The 15,932-nt window shown below is 37.7% G+C and overlaps 1 protein-coding gene and 1 pseudogene across 1 annotated transcript in view; one reads left to right on the plus strand and one right to left on the minus strand.

Annotated features, from left to right (window-relative positions):
• LOC100347668 (glutaredoxin-1) overlaps positions 1 to 15,932 on the minus strand; it is a 90,152-nt gene that overhangs the window by 33,914 nt on the left and 40,306 nt on the right. The window lies entirely within an intron of this gene.
• Positions 13,914 to 15,832, plus strand: LOC100347912 (cytoskeleton-associated protein 2 pseudogene; annotated as a pseudogene).

Consider the following 15,932-nt stretch of genomic DNA (forward strand, 5'->3'; position numbering starts at 1 on the left):
TGTTGTAAATTACTGTAAATTGTCTATTTTATGTATCTAAGCATGCTTTTCTTTTTTCTTAACTTTTATTTAATAAATATAAATTTCCAAAGTACAACTTTTGGATTATAGCGGCCTTTTCTCCCCATAACCTCCTGCCCACCTGCAACCATCCCATCCCCCACTCCTTCTCCCATCCCATTATTCATCAAGATTCATTTTCAATTATCTTTATATACAGAAGATCAATTTAGTATATATTAAGTAAAGATTTCATCAGTTTGCACCCACACAGAAACACAAAGTGTAAAATACTGTTTCAGTGCTAGTTATAGCATTACTTCACATTGGACAACACATTAAGGACAGAAATCCTACATGGGGAGTAAGTGCACAGTGATTCCTGTTGTTGATTTAACAAGTGACACTCTTATTTATTATGTCAGTAATCACATGAGGCTCTAGTCATGAGTTGCCAAGGCTATGGAAGCCTTTTGGGTTCGCCAACTTCGATCTTATTCTGTCAGGGTCATAGTCAAAGTGGAAGTTCTCTTCTCCCTTCAGAGAAAGGTACCTCCCTCTTTGATGGCCTGTTTTTTCTGCTGGGATCTCACTCACAGAGATCTTTCATTTAGGTCATTTTTTTTTTTTTTTGCCAGAGTCTCTTGGCTATCTATGCCTGAAATACTCTCTTGGGCGTTTTAGCCAGATCTGAATGCCTTAAGGGCTGATTCTGAGGCCAGAGTTAAGCATGCTTTTTTATACATGGGTGAGCTCCACATTCTGTTTTGTTGCATTCCTAGAAATCATGCCAGTCTTTGAGTATCTGCAATTCAGGCGACTTGTTTAGAAAATAACCAATCAATTCCAAAGTCCACTTTTTTACCAAAAGGAAAATAAATGACAGAATAGCTGTGTGGCATCTCCAAAATCCCATTGGCTAAAACCAGAACCTGGACTGTAAGCCATATCTTCTTGATTTTCATTTTAATATAATTCCTCTATGCCATAACATCTCCTTTTTTCCTATAAGGCTCTTCTCTTCCAAGTAATTCACCTTCCTTCCCTCCTTCAAAAGCACCCCCACAGCCTAGTCTCCATTCTTCTGAAGCTCCAGCATAGGATGAGGAAAAGCTATATCAGAGAGCACAAGGAACTTTGAACTAAGACAGTCCTGGCTTCAAATCCTAACTTGTTAATGTAACGCCTATATGAATTTGGACGTGTTACTTAAGTCCATTGAGCCTATTTTCACATCTATAAATGTATGAAGGATTATTATCAACATGAATTGAACAAGTACATATAAAACAAGTGTCTCTAGCATGGTGCCTGAAACATGCTAGTGCCTGAAAATAACCTATCCATGCTGTCTATCATTTATTTGCCCTCACATTCTGCTTTGCAAAGTGTAGAAGTATCCACATACAGGCTTGAATTCAAACTTAATAGGAGGAACTTTACCCTGAGGACTGAAATTGTCTACTGGAAGTCAAAGCAGTCTCTGGAGGAAGTCCTTCTACAAACTTCTCTAATCTCCAGTTTGCTACCAAGACAAGAAAATCGATTTTGAATTCAATCTTTTAATTTCTTTTTGTGGCTAGTTTTGCAAATGGAGAATGCAATTAAAATTAATGATATATTAGTTCACTTTCCTCGAAATGAACACTGATCAGATTCTATGTGAAGCATCTGTAACATCTCATCTATAATTATGTCTAAATATATTAACAGGGATCTGTGTATTGTAGAACCAAGAGATTGTTTCTGGGAGACAGGAGTTCAGGGTTTTAGCCCTAGCTCTGACCTTCATTAATGACGTGACCTATGAAAAAAATCACTTCTGGCTGAGCCTCCATTTTTCTGTGAAATGGGTACATTACTACCTCACAGAATTGTTTAAAAATCACACAGGTCATGTATATGAAAGGCAAAAAAATTGCAACAAGCTTAATAAACTGTTATGATTACTAATATTATTCTTAAGAGCTATGATGAACACATGCTACACAGAAATCAGGGTTGTTGGGACTTGACACAAATATTCTCTAATACTTATTGTTATGCTATGAAACAAATGTTTCACATAGTACTAGCTAGCTTATATTACAACAAAGGATATTTTATTATTTTTTACATGACAGTATGGGAGAAAAAAGTATGGAAATAATTAAAACTCACTACTGAACATTAAACATATTTATTAGTTATACCTCCAAATTATCACAAACTGAGACATAATGCATATATTTTTGCACTCATTTTAAAAACATCTAACTTTGCTGGTGCAGAAGGTAAATCCAAATTTATTGTTTCTCATCTAGATTTCACTTAATTTCCCCCCTCAACTTCTCTGACATTTTGACATACTGTCATCTAGGAAATGTTATTCTGATGCAAACACTAACTCAGCACCTGTCAAAAACTGTTAGCCCCGAACTCTGATGCTTTTATGGAGCTTCTAGATTTCAGTTAAGATGGAAATTTTAAAAAATTACATTGTTGCGCATAAATCTGTCTTTAATAGCCCAAGTGTTGGATTAATTGTAGCTACCCACAAAGAGTACACTCTGTGCATAGTGGGTAAATAATACTTAAATAGAGCAGATATCATTTTTATCAGCCACTATAGTCATGAATTTTACAAAACTATAAAACCTAGTCTTTCTATCAGCCCTGCTTAAGCTAGGCAAAATGCATCCTTTATTTCAGATCATGAAACTGACAACATTTATATCCAAACTTACTTCAGAGGAGGTAAAATTTCCCTGAAAGGGAGAAAAAGGCCATCTGTTTCCCTGACAGAAAGGCTGGGCCAGCTGCATATTCATAATTGTCATCAATAATTGTAACTGGAAAGGAAATGAGAAATTGCCTTTTTGACAGAGGCTTCAGATATCAACAAGGTCCTGTTTTGCTGGCTGAGAGAGCCATGACTTCAGAGGTTAATATTTCTGAGGGTTACCTAAACAGAAAAAGAAAATACATTGGGTGTTGTATAAGAAATCCTTATGAAAACAAGTTTGAGCTGCTTTTGGCAAATATTTATTTAATCCCTGGGCCTCCGGTAAGTAGAAAAAATATTTTCATTCAACAGTCAATGGATATTATCACCAGATACATTTTTTCTCATTCTTCAAGATGTAGATGATGGAGATAGACAAGCCACAGTCTGTACTTTCAAGAATCATAGGATCTTTGTGAATGAAAAAGTGTGTAACAAAGCAGAGAACAATGGACTACTAAAGAAAAGACCTTCCAAACATAATTAAGAGGTAAGGAAGCCTAGATGATCTATGTTACTAAAGTGTTTCAATGAAGATTTCACAGAGAAACAACATCTAGTATGAGTCTAGAAGGTTAAATAAAATAAAAGGAGATAATATGTCAGAAAAATGTAGATATTAGAAAGGCTGATATTGTGAATGCCTGTTGAAGAGACACCTGCATTCCCAGTGTTACTGCAGGACTATCCATAATAACGAAGAAATGGAAACAACCAGTGTCCACCCAACAATGAATAGATGAAGAAAATGTAGCACATATACATAATGGAACACAAAAAGGATGAAATTTGGAATTTTCAACAAACACGGATGTAACTGTGGGTTTTCATGTTAAAGGAGTCAAGCATAGGAAAACAAATATTATATGATCTTACTCATGTGTGGAGTTTTGAAAAAACTAATCCCCGCAGAAGCCGCACCGCAGAGTCTGCGCGCAGGCGCTGGAAGGGGAGGTGAGATAAAAACCTCGGTAACCCAAGACATTGGCAGGGAAAGGCAGAAAGAGCCTAGAGGAAACGAAAGCCACACTTGGGAAAGTTCACCAGGCGGACTGGAGGAGAGAAAAAATGAACAAATAAGGGGAACCGGCACGGACATTAGCCTCTCTCTCTACTCACCTTACAAAACTGAGCAAGACAAAGAGCAGGCGCCATTTTACGTATGTAAAGAGGCGCCAGCCATTAGCCAAGCAGAAAAACCTGACACTGGTGGGGAGAAATAACAGGAGGTTAAGACTTAGTTAGTGAAAGTGAGGAGCTAGCAAACTGAGACTGAAAATTTCAGGGAGGGCAAGAGAACTCACTGAGTACACAAACTGAGTCAGAAAAAAAAAAAAAAGAGAGAGACAGAGAGAGAGAGCGAGCAAGCGGGAGAACAATCTGGGTGAGTCACCATTGGCACACCCTTAACCCTGAAGAACCAAACAGAGCTCTCTGGCCACACGCATCACAGCCTCTAAGGATCCATCAAAAACAGATAGTCCACTTAATCTAGAGTCACAGTATAATGAGAAGAAACCAAAGAATATCTCCAATATGCCAAACAACAAATGCAGAAACCAAGGTAACAAGAACAAGGAAGACACTATGATGCCCCAAATGAAATAGACACCCCAATTCAAGATTATGAAGATGATGAGATAGAAGAAATGCAAGAAACAGATCTCAAAAAATTGATAAGAACATTAAGAAGTTCTCAAAAACAAATTCTTAAACTGCAGAAATCCTTAATGGACAAGATAGAAAATCTCTCTCGTGAAAATGAAATATTAAGGAGGAATCAAAATGAAATGAAACAACTAGTAGAACATGAAACTGTGATAGTGATGAGAAATCATAATGAAATGAAGAATTCAATTGATCAAATGACAAACACATTAGAGAGCCTTAAAAACAGAATGGGTGAAGCAGAAGAGTGAATATTGGACTTAGAAGACAGAGAACAGGAAAGGATACAGTCAAACCAAAGAAAAGAAGAGGAAATTAGAAATCTAAAAAATATTGTCAGGAATCTTCAGGATACTATTTAAAAACCCAACATTCGGGTTCTAGGAGTTCCTGAAGGCATGGAGAGGGAGAAAGGATTAGAAGGCATTTTTAGTGAGATACTAGCAGAAAATTTCCCAGGTTTGGAGAAGGACAGAGACATCCTAGTACAGGAAGCTCACAGAACCCCTAATAAACACGACCAAAAGAGATCCTCACCACGTCATGTTGTAATTAAACTCTCCACAGTGAAACATAAAGAAAAGATCCTAAAATGTGCACGAGAGAAACGTCAGATTACTCTCAGAGGATTTTTAATCAGACTCACAGCAGACTTCTCATCAGAAACCCTACAAGCTAGGAGGGAATGGCGAGATATAGCCCAGGTACTAAGAGAGAACAACTGCCAGCCCAGAATATTATATACTGCAAAGCTATCATTTGTGAATGAAGGTGAAATAACGACTTTTCATAGCAAACAGAAATTGAAAGAATTTGTCACCACTCGTCCAGCCCTGCAAAAGATGCTTAAAGATGTGTTACACACAGAAACACAGAAACACGGTCATCAATATGAAAGAAGGTAAAGGAAGGAAACCTCACAGCAAAAGATCATAGGAAGTTCAAAACATATATTAGAAAATATCTTTGGCAAATGGCAGGGCAAAGTTACTACTTATCAATAGTCACATTGAACATTAATGGCCTGAACTGTCCAGTTAAAACATACAGCTTGGCTGACTGGGTTAAGGAACAAAACCCATCTATTTGCTGCTTACAGGAAACACATCTTTCTAGCAAAGATGCATACAGACTGAAAGTGAAAGGCTGGAAAAAGATATACCATGGCAACAGAAATGAAAAAAGAGTGGGTGTAGCCATCTTAATATCAGACAACATAAACTTTAACACAAATACTGTTAAGAGAGACAAAGAGGGGCACTATATAATGATCAAGGGATCAATTCAACAGGAAGATATAACGATTATCAATGTATATGCACCTAATTACAGGGCACCGGTTTATTTAAAAGATCTGTTAAGGGACTTAAATGGAGACTTAGACCCCAATACAATACTACTGGGGGATTTCAATACTCCACTCTCAGAAATAGACAGATCCACAGGAAGAAGACCAACAAGGAGACAGTAGATTTAAATGACACTATAGCCCAAATGGATCTAACAGATATATACAGAACTTTAAATCCTACAGCTAAAGATTTTACATTCTTCTCAGCAGTACATGGAACCTTCTCTAGGATTGACCACATACTAGGCCATAAACCAAGTCTCAGCAAATTCAAAAGAATTAGAATCATACCATGCAGCTTCTCAGACCATAAAGGAATAAAGTTGGAAATTAGCAACTCAGGAATCCCTAGAGCATACGCAAACACATGGAGATTGAACAACATGCTCCTGAATGAACAATGGGTCATAGAAGAAATTAAAAGAGAAATCAAAAACTTTCTGGAAGTAAATGAGGATAACAGCACAACATGCCAAAACTTATGGGACGCAGCAAAAACAGTGTTAAGAGGAAAGTTTATATAATAGGTGCCTACATCAAGAAATTGGAAAGGCACCAAATAGATGAGCTTTCAATGCATCTCAAGGATCTAGAAAACCTACAGCAAACCAGACCCAAATATAGTAGGAGAAGAGAAATAATTAAAATCAGAGAAGAAATCAACAGGATTGAATAAAAAAAAAATTACAAAAAATCAGCCAAATGAGGAGCTGGTTTTTTGAAAAAATAAAAAAAAAATGACACCCCATTGGCCCAACTAACTAAAGAAAGAAAAGACCCAAATCAATAAAATCAGAGATGAAAAAGGAAACATAACAACAGACACCACAAAAATAAAAAGAATCATCAGAAATTACTACAAGGACCTGTATGCCAGCAAACAGGGAAACCTGTCAGAATTGGATAGATTCCTGGACTCTTGCAACCTACCTAAATTGAACCAGGAAGACATCGAAAACCTAAACAGACGTATAACTGAGACAGAAATTGAAACAGTAATAAAAGCCCTCCCAACAAAGAAAAGCCCAGGTCCAGATGGATTCACTGCTGAGTTCTACCAGACATTTAAAGAAGAACTGACTCCAATTCTTCTCAAACTATTCAGAACAATCGAAAAAGAGGGAATCCTCCCAAATTCTTTCTATGAAGCCAGCGTCACCTTAATTCCTAAGCCAGAGAAAGATGCCGCATTGAAAAGAATTACAGACCAATATCCCTGATGAACATAGACGCAAAAAACCTCAATAAAATTCTGGCCAATAGAATGCAACAACACATCAGAAAGATCATCCACCCAGACCAAGTGGGATTTATCCCTGGTATGCAGGGATGATTTAATGTGCGCAAAACAATCAATGTGATGCACCACATTAACAGACTGCAGAAGAAAAACCATATGATTATCTGAATAGACACAGAGAAAGCATTTGATAAAATACAACACCCGTTCATGATGAAAACTCTAAGCTAACTGGGTATGGAAGGAACATTCCTCAATACAATCAAAGCAATATATGACAAACCCACGGCCAACATCCTATTGAATGGGGAAAGGTTGGAAGCATTTCCACTGAGATCTGGTACCAGACAGGGATGCCCACTCTCACCACTGCTATTCAATATAGTTCTGGAACTTTTAGCCAGAGCTATTAGGCAAGAAAAAGAAATTAAAGGGATACAAATTGGGAAGGAAGAACTCAAACTATCCCTCTTTGCAGATGATATGATTCTTTATTTAGGGGACCCAAAGAACTCTACTAAGAGACTATTGGAACTCATAGAAGAGTTTGGCAATGTAGCAGGATATAAAATAAATGCACAAAAATCAACAGCCTTTGTATACACAGGCAATGCCACAGCTGAGGTAGAACTTCTAAGATCAATCCCATTCACAATAGCTACAAAAACAATCAAATACCTTGGAATAAACTTAACCAAGGACGTTAAGGATCTCCAGGATGAAAATTACAAAACCTTAAAGAAAGAAATAGAAGGGGATACCAAAAAATGGAAAAATCTTCCATGCTCATGGGTTGGAAGAATCAATATCATCAAAATGTCCATTCTCCCAAAAGCAATTTATACATTCAATGCAATACCAATCAAGATACCGAAGACCTTTTTCACAGATCTAGAAAAAATGATGCTGAAATTCATGTGGAGAAACAGGAGGCCTCGAATAGCTAAAGCAATCTTGTATAACAAAAACGAAGCTGGAGGCATCACAATACCAGATTTCAGGACATACTATAGGGCAGTTGTAATCAAAACAGCATGGTACTGGTACAGAAACAGATGGATAGACCAATGGAACAGAATTGAAACACCAGAAATCAACCCAAACATCTACAGCCAATCCAAAACCAATCCCTGGAGTAAGGACAGTCTGTTCAATAAATGGTGCTGGGAAAATTGTATTTCCACGTGCAGAATCATGAAGCAAGACCCCTACTTTTCACCTTACACAAAAATTCACTCAACATGGATTAAAGACTTAAATCTACAACCTGACACCATCAAATTATTAGAGAGCATTGAAAAACCCTGCAAGATATAGGTACTGGCAAAGACTTCTTGGAAAATACCCCAGAAGCACAGGCAGACAAAGCCAAAATTAACATTTGGGATTGCATCAAATTGAGAAGTTTCTGTACTGCAAAAGAAACAGTCAGGAGAGGGAAGAGGCAACAGACAGAATGGGAAAAAATATTTGCAAACTATGCAACAGATAAAGGGTTGATAACCAGAATATACAATATCAAGAAACTCCACAACATCAAAACAAACAACCCACTTAAGAGTTGCCCCAGGCATGGAAAGCCAAAACACTCTGGCAAAGAAAAAAAAACCCTACATGAAAGATCTCCACGAGTGAGAACAAGTCATCAAAGAAGGAGGTACCTTTCTCTGAAGGGAGGAGAGAACTTCCACTTTGACCATGGCCTTATCTAAATATGATCAGAGTCGGTGAACTCAAAAGGCTTCCATAGCCTTGGCAACTCATGACAAGGGCCTAGGGTGATTACTGATGCCATAAACAAGAGTGTCAATTTGTTAAGTCAACAACAAGAGTCACTGTGCACTTACTCCTCATGTAGGATCTCTGTCCTTAATGTGCTGTACATTGTGATTTAATGCTATAACTAGTACTGAAACAGTATTTTTCACTTTGTGTTTCTATGTGGGTGCAAACTTTTGAAATCTTTACTTAATATATGCTAAACTGATCTGTATATAAAGAGAATCGAAAATGAATCTTGATGTCAATGAAAGGGGGGAGGGAGAGGATAAGGGGAGGGTTGCAGGTGGGAGGGAAGTTGGGGGGGAGCCATTGTAGTCCATAAGCTGTACATTGGAAATTAATATTCATTAAATAAAAGTAAAAAAAAAAAGAAAAAAAAAAGATGGGCCAAGGACCTCAATAGACATTTTTCAAAAGAGGAAATCCAAATGGCCAACAGGCACATGAAAAAATGTTCAAGGTCACTAGCAATCAGGGAAATGCAAATCAAAACCACAATGAGGTTTCACCTCACCCCAGTTAGAATGGCTCATATTCAGAAATCCACCAACAATAGATGCTGGAGAGGATGTGGGGGAAAAGGGACACTAACCCACTGTTGGTGGGAATGCAAACTGATTAAGCCACTGTGGAAGTCAGTCTGGAGATTCCTCAGAAACCTGAATATAACCTTACCATTCGACCCAGCCATCCCACTCCGTGGAATTTACCCAAAGGAAATGAAATTGGCAAGCAAACAAGCTGTCTGCACATTAATGTTTATTGCAGCTCAATTCATAATAGCTAAGACCTGGAACCAACCCAAATGCCCATCAACGGTAGACTGGATAAAGAAATTATGGGACATGTACTCTATAGAATACTATATAACAGTCAAAAACAATGAAACCCAGTCATTTGCAACAAGATGGAGGAGGCTGGAAAACATCATGCTGAGTGAACTAAGCCAGACCCAAAGGGACAAATATCATATGTTCTCCCTGATCAGCGACAACTAACTAATACCAAAGGGGAAACTTTTTGAAGTGAGATGGACACTATGAGAAACAGTGATTTGATCAGCTCTTGTCCTGACTGTTGATGTACAATGTAATACTTTATCCATTTTAGTATTTTTTTGTTCTAGTACTATTGGTTGAACTCTGTAATTAACACACAATTATTCTTAGGTGTTTAAATTTTAACTGAAAAGTGATCCCTGTTAGGAATTTGGAAAGCATTACGCTGAGTGAAATAAGCCAGTCCCAAATGGACAAATATCATATGTTCTCCCTGATCAGTGACAACTAACTGAGCACCAAAAAGGAAACCTGTTAAAGTGAAATGAACACTATGAGAAACGGTGACTTGATCAGCATAGCCCTGACTGTTGATGAACAACTTAATACGTTATCCCTCTTAGTATTTTTTATGTTTGTTCTACTTAATACTTTTGGTTGAATACTGTAATCAATACACAGTTATTCTTAAGTGTTGAAACTTAACTGAAAAGTGATTGCTGGTAAATATAAGAGTGGGAATGAGAGGGAAGAGATGTGCAATTTGGGAAATGCTCAAGCTGACTTTCCCCAAACGGTAGAGTTAGAAACACCAGGGGATTCCAAGTCAATCCAATCAAGGTGGCATGTACCAATGCCATCTCACTAGTCCAAGTGATCAATTTCTGTTCACAGTTGATCATAATGATAGGGCTAAGAGCCAAAGGGATCACATAAACAAGAATAGTGTCTGCAAATATTAACTGATAGAATAAAAAAGGGAGAGAATGATCCAACATGGGAAGCAAGATACACAACAGACTCATAGAATGGCAGATGTTCTAAACAGCACTCTGGCCTCAGAATCAGCCCTTAAGGCATGCGGATCCGGCTGAAAAGCCCATGAGAGTATTTCAGGCATGGAAATCCAAGACATTCTGGGGGAAAAATAATGACCTAAATGAAAGATCTCTGTGAGTGAGATCCCAGTGGAAAGAACGGGTCATCAAAGAAGGAGGTACCTTTCTCTGAAGGGAGGAGAGAACTTCCACTTTGACTACGACCTCGTCTAAATATGATCAGAGTCGGTGAACTCAAAAGGCTTCCATAGCCTTGGCGACTCATGACAAGGGCCTAGGGTGATTACTGAGGCCATAAACAAGAGTGTCAATTTGTTAAGTCAACAACAGGAGTCACTGTGCACTTACTCCTCATGTAGGATCTCTGTCCTTAATGTGCTGTACATTGTGATTTAATGCTATAACTAGTACTGAAACAGTATTTTTCACTTTGTGTTTCTATGTGGGTGCAAACTGTTGAAATCTTTACTTAATATATGCTAAACTGATCTTCTGTATATAAAGAGAATTGAAAATGAATCTTGATGTCAATGGAAGGGGAGAGGGAGCAAGAAAGGGGAGGGTTGCAGGTGGGAGGGAAGGTATGGGGGGTAAGCCATTGTAGTCCATAAGCTGTACTTTGGAAATTTATATTCATTAAATAAAAGTTAAAAAAAACTAATCCCATAGAAGTTAAAAGTATTATAGCATTTATTGGTGCCTAGGGCAGGAAGGAGTCTGAAAGGTTGACTAATGGTTACTATAAAGTTAGATAAAAGTAAGAAGTTTGCGATTGTATTGCACAGTAGAGTGACTACAGATAATATTAATGCACTGTATATGCTTCTCTCAAAAAAAAAAACACTAGAAGACAGGATTTGGAATGCTGTCAACATAAAGAAATGCTAAATTTTTCAGGAGATAAGTGTATTTACGCTGACAGAGCATTGAACAATGTATACATGTATTGAAGTATCATATGGTATCATAAATATGTACAATTTTCATATGGTAAAAATATTTTCAAAAGCATGACACCTTCAGAGAATAGCAATCAATGACATTTGTGTTGTTAGAAGAGATTGTCAGCTACCAAGTCTTTTAAGAGACCAGCAAAATAACCATTTTGATCAAGCAAAGACAAGTTCATTGCTTACTACACTAAGGGAAGCCACTGGCCCCCTTTACAAAGTCTTAGTTGCATCTTGAAAGTGAGGAGTCAAAACCCACATTTGTAAGGTTTGGGGGTCTAGTTTCAGTCATGTTTCTCTGTGCCATGGTCTGATTATGAACAAAGTCCCTAACATCATATTATAAGGTTAAAGGTCACAGTAAAGGGAGAACTAAGAGACTAAGAGTAAGGAACCATTTGAAAAGCCTCAACACTCCTTTATTTTTCAAGGCCTTCATTTGCTTTCTACAGCTATAAAAGAGTTTCCCTAGCCACAGTGCAACAAGGATCCAACCAAGACTAAGCCAAGATGGAAGTGTTGTCCATAATTAGAAAGCAAGCACCTTTACTTTTGTTCCCAACCTTTTCTCTTGCACAATAAAAATAACCCTATGATTACATTCATAAGCTAGAATGGCACTGCTATGGCACAGTGGATTAAGTTGCTGCCTGGGAGGCTGACAGCCCATATGAGTGCCACAGGGGACCTGACTGCTCCACTTCTGATCCAGCTCCCTGCTAATGTGCCTGGGGAAGCAGCAGAGGATGAGGATGGCTCAGGTACTTAGGCTCTTGTACCTACAGGGGAGAACCAAACAGAGTTCCAAGCTCCTGGCTTTGACCTGGTCCTGCCCTGGTCATTGCCGCCATTTGGGCTGTGAACCAGTCTCTCTCTCTCTGTCTCTCCCTCTCTCTCTGCAAGTCTGCCTTTCAAATAAGTAAGTTTTTAAAAAAATTATACACTCTCATTTATCTTCCTTTCTGATCTTATTTTCCCTCGTTTATTGTATTTAAAAAAACAACAAAAATTTACCATCTCAATGAATTTTTTAAGATTTCTTATTATTTTTAATGTCATACCATTTCATTATGATATTCCTTGGTGAACTGTTTGTATCATTTATTTTAGTATTTGAGAGACAGAGACAGAAAGACATTCTCTGGTCTACTCCCTAAAAACCCATATGATGGCAAGATTGGGATAGGGCCAAGGCCAGGAACCAGGAATGCAATGCAAATCTTTCACATGAGTGGCAGAAACCCAATCTCTTGCGCCATCACTGCTACCTCTCTGTGTCTGCATTAACAGGAAGATGAAGTCAGGAGCCAGATCCTAGAGTCAAATCCAGGTACTTCAATATGTGATGCAGGTATGTTAACTATTAGGCTAAATGCTCCCCTGGGTGAATTTTTCTAAATCATCCTCCACAGAGAGGGGTATTTTCAATTTGATGGTTCGAATATTTTTTCCAGAAAATGGTAAACAACATTTTCTTAAACAATAGAAATATAATGTCTGACAGTTTCTGAGACTTGAAATCTGGGATCAAAGTACTGGGACTGTCAGTTCCTTCTGAAGCCTGCAAGAGGAAAGTCTGTATCATGCCTCTTGCCTAGGTCATGATTCTTTGCTGACGGTCTTTGGTGTTCCTTGGCTTCTTCTGCATTACCCCAACCTCTGTCTTCATCTTTACGTGATATTCTACCTCTATCCATATCTGTATATTTGTGCACATTTCCCAATCTTTTTTTTTTTTTTTTGACAGGCAGAGTGGACAGTGAGAGAGAGGCAGAGAGAAAGGTGCACATTTCCCATTCTTACAAAAGCACCAGTCATATTGGATTAGAGCTCCACTCAATCTTAATAATATTGATAATGATCCTATTTCCAAATAAGGTCACATTCTGTGTATGGGAGCAGGACTTTAGCATATGGATCTGGGAAGTGTAGATATGTGCATGTGTGTGTCTATTGGTCATTCAGTTTATGAATGTTATAGGGGAGGAACAGAAGTTCAATGGTGGTTAATTTGCTATTTTTGTTTCATTAAATCAAGACAAAAGTTAATAGAAATTTCAAAACTACAAGGCATTTTAGCAATGGAAGACCAACTTTGAATCAGAAATGCAAAAAAAATAAATGAAGGAAGGAAGGAAGGAAGGAAGGGAGGGAGGGAGGGAGTTAGGGAGGGAGGGAGGGAGGGAAGGAGGGAGGGAGGAAGGAAGGAAGGAAGGAAGGAAGGAAGGAAGGAAGGAAGGAAGGAAGAAGAAGAAACTGAAGTACCTCCATTTAAAGTGAGGTCTTGAAAGCCAACAGACATCCTCTGACTGCAGGCTGTGATGAGTACCCTAGCAGTTCCCCGGGACCTACAGCTGCCCCTGAGTCAGAAGACCCAGCCTGCATTTAGAGAACAAAGACAGGAATTCAAGGAACATCTGTTAAGAAGCAAAATTTTTTTTCATACAAACAGGAAAATCAGATTTTATCCAGTTGTAGAGACCAGTCAGTGATGACATCTGAGGACCAGGTCCAAAAAGGAACAAAAGTTCTGAATCTTAAAACAAAAATGGCTGATAAAGAAAATGTGAATAGACCTACTGTGAAAAAAAATAATACATCAGTGGACAAAAATCGTATTCCTTTAAAACTTTCTAATGAATTAAACAATTCAAATACAGCAACTGATAAAAAGAATTTTGGTGATGATGGCAAGCTGTGAAGTTGTTACCAATTAAAGATAATCCCCAAAGTCAATATATTACATATATTTCATCTTATAAACAACAATAAAAATAAACTAGTGACTACAGAAAAGCCAAAGCAAGATACTAACATGCCCAAAAAACCTGTGCTTGGAGCTTATTGTAACCAAAGTGTTCAATCTAAGATTCATTCAGGAAACTTCTTCAGGTCAAAGATGCAAGTTTGAATGCAACAGAGAAGCTTGCAAATGTTGCATCTAAAGCCACAAAACCTCAGCCTACAAACAGTATCAGTGAAACAGTGAAAAGGGAGCCAGTCTCAAATATGACAGCTATCCCGAAATTCATGAACACTACATCTCAGAGCACACAACTTGTGTGACCTCCTACTAGAAGTCACCATGACAATACCCACAATGTGGGGAAACATGGCATTAGTAGAACCTCTGCCAATGTTACTATCTGGAAAGGGTCTCAGGAAAAAGAACTATTTCAATTAAAAACAGTTTTAACTAGTATCAAGGATGTTTTTTCTGAGGACATAAAAAACAAGGAACTATCAAGAAGCATAGCATCTGAAATTGTAGCTAAGTCTGCTTCATCTTCTAATACAAAATTAGTAAAAAGTCAAAACCCATTTATCAGCAAAGACCTATTATAGCAATAGCAACTCTTAGCAGTATGTCAGGTCAGCCCAAAGAAACTGCAGAAAAGCTTGTCTGAGTGAGTAGAAAGTTGGCAAAGGAAAGGTGCTTAAAAGGCCTTCTAACACAGTAGTTAAACAGCCTGAGCCTGAAGGACAAGAAAAAAAAAACAGTTGCATCCTCTGGACTAGTGTGGTAGAAGATGAACAAAGATTATTTACTGAAAAAATAAACAAGACGATTTCTGAATGCCTGAACCTGATTACAGAGAGATGCGTAAAAGAAGAAATATTGGTCACAATGAATGACCTTATTAAAAATATTCCAGATGTCAAAAAACTTAAATATTGCATTCATCTTGCATGTGTTGAACCAATCACAGGTTCTATGGAAAATTTTATTGCAATCTATGAGAAGGCCATTCTGACAGGGGTTCAGCTATTGAAAATATGCAGCACACAATTGTAAATATTCTAACAATGAAGAATCAGGAAAAAGTTAATTTTGGAGGCAACACTGAAGAAGCTTATACAACCAATGAACAAATTCAAGAAGGAACACTGAAGGTAAAAATCTTCATCTAGAACCAGTAAAACAGGAAATAGAAAATAAATATCAGAGAAATGTGGTGTTTCAAGATTGTGAAAAAGAACAAGATGACAAAACAAGAGATTCAACCAATGATGTTAAAGTCCCCAATATGGAGACCAGAGCAAGTTACATATTTAAATATAATGTATTCACTACATCATACTTGCAAAGTGTAAAAAAGAAAATACAATTTGATGAAATGCATTCTACATTTAAACAGCTTACACCAGTGAGACTTTCTCAATGCCTTCGAGAGAAGACTTTCAAATTGCCAGATATGTTAAAGGACCATTATCCTTGTGTGTCTCACTGGATCAATGAATAGAGCTAGAAGTGAAACCAATACTTTTTGTCTGCCTCTGTAATGAAGCACTTTGCCAGATGTACTCCAAGATAAATACAACAGAAGGGGAATAAAATT

Source organism: Oryctolagus cuniculus, chromosome 7 (genome assembly GCF_051225735.1).
Source record: "Oryctolagus cuniculus isolate XC-2025 breed Fujian yellow rabbit chromosome 7, ASM5122573v1, whole genome shotgun sequence".
Lineage (NCBI taxonomy): Eukaryota > Metazoa > Chordata > Mammalia > Lagomorpha > Leporidae > Oryctolagus > Oryctolagus cuniculus.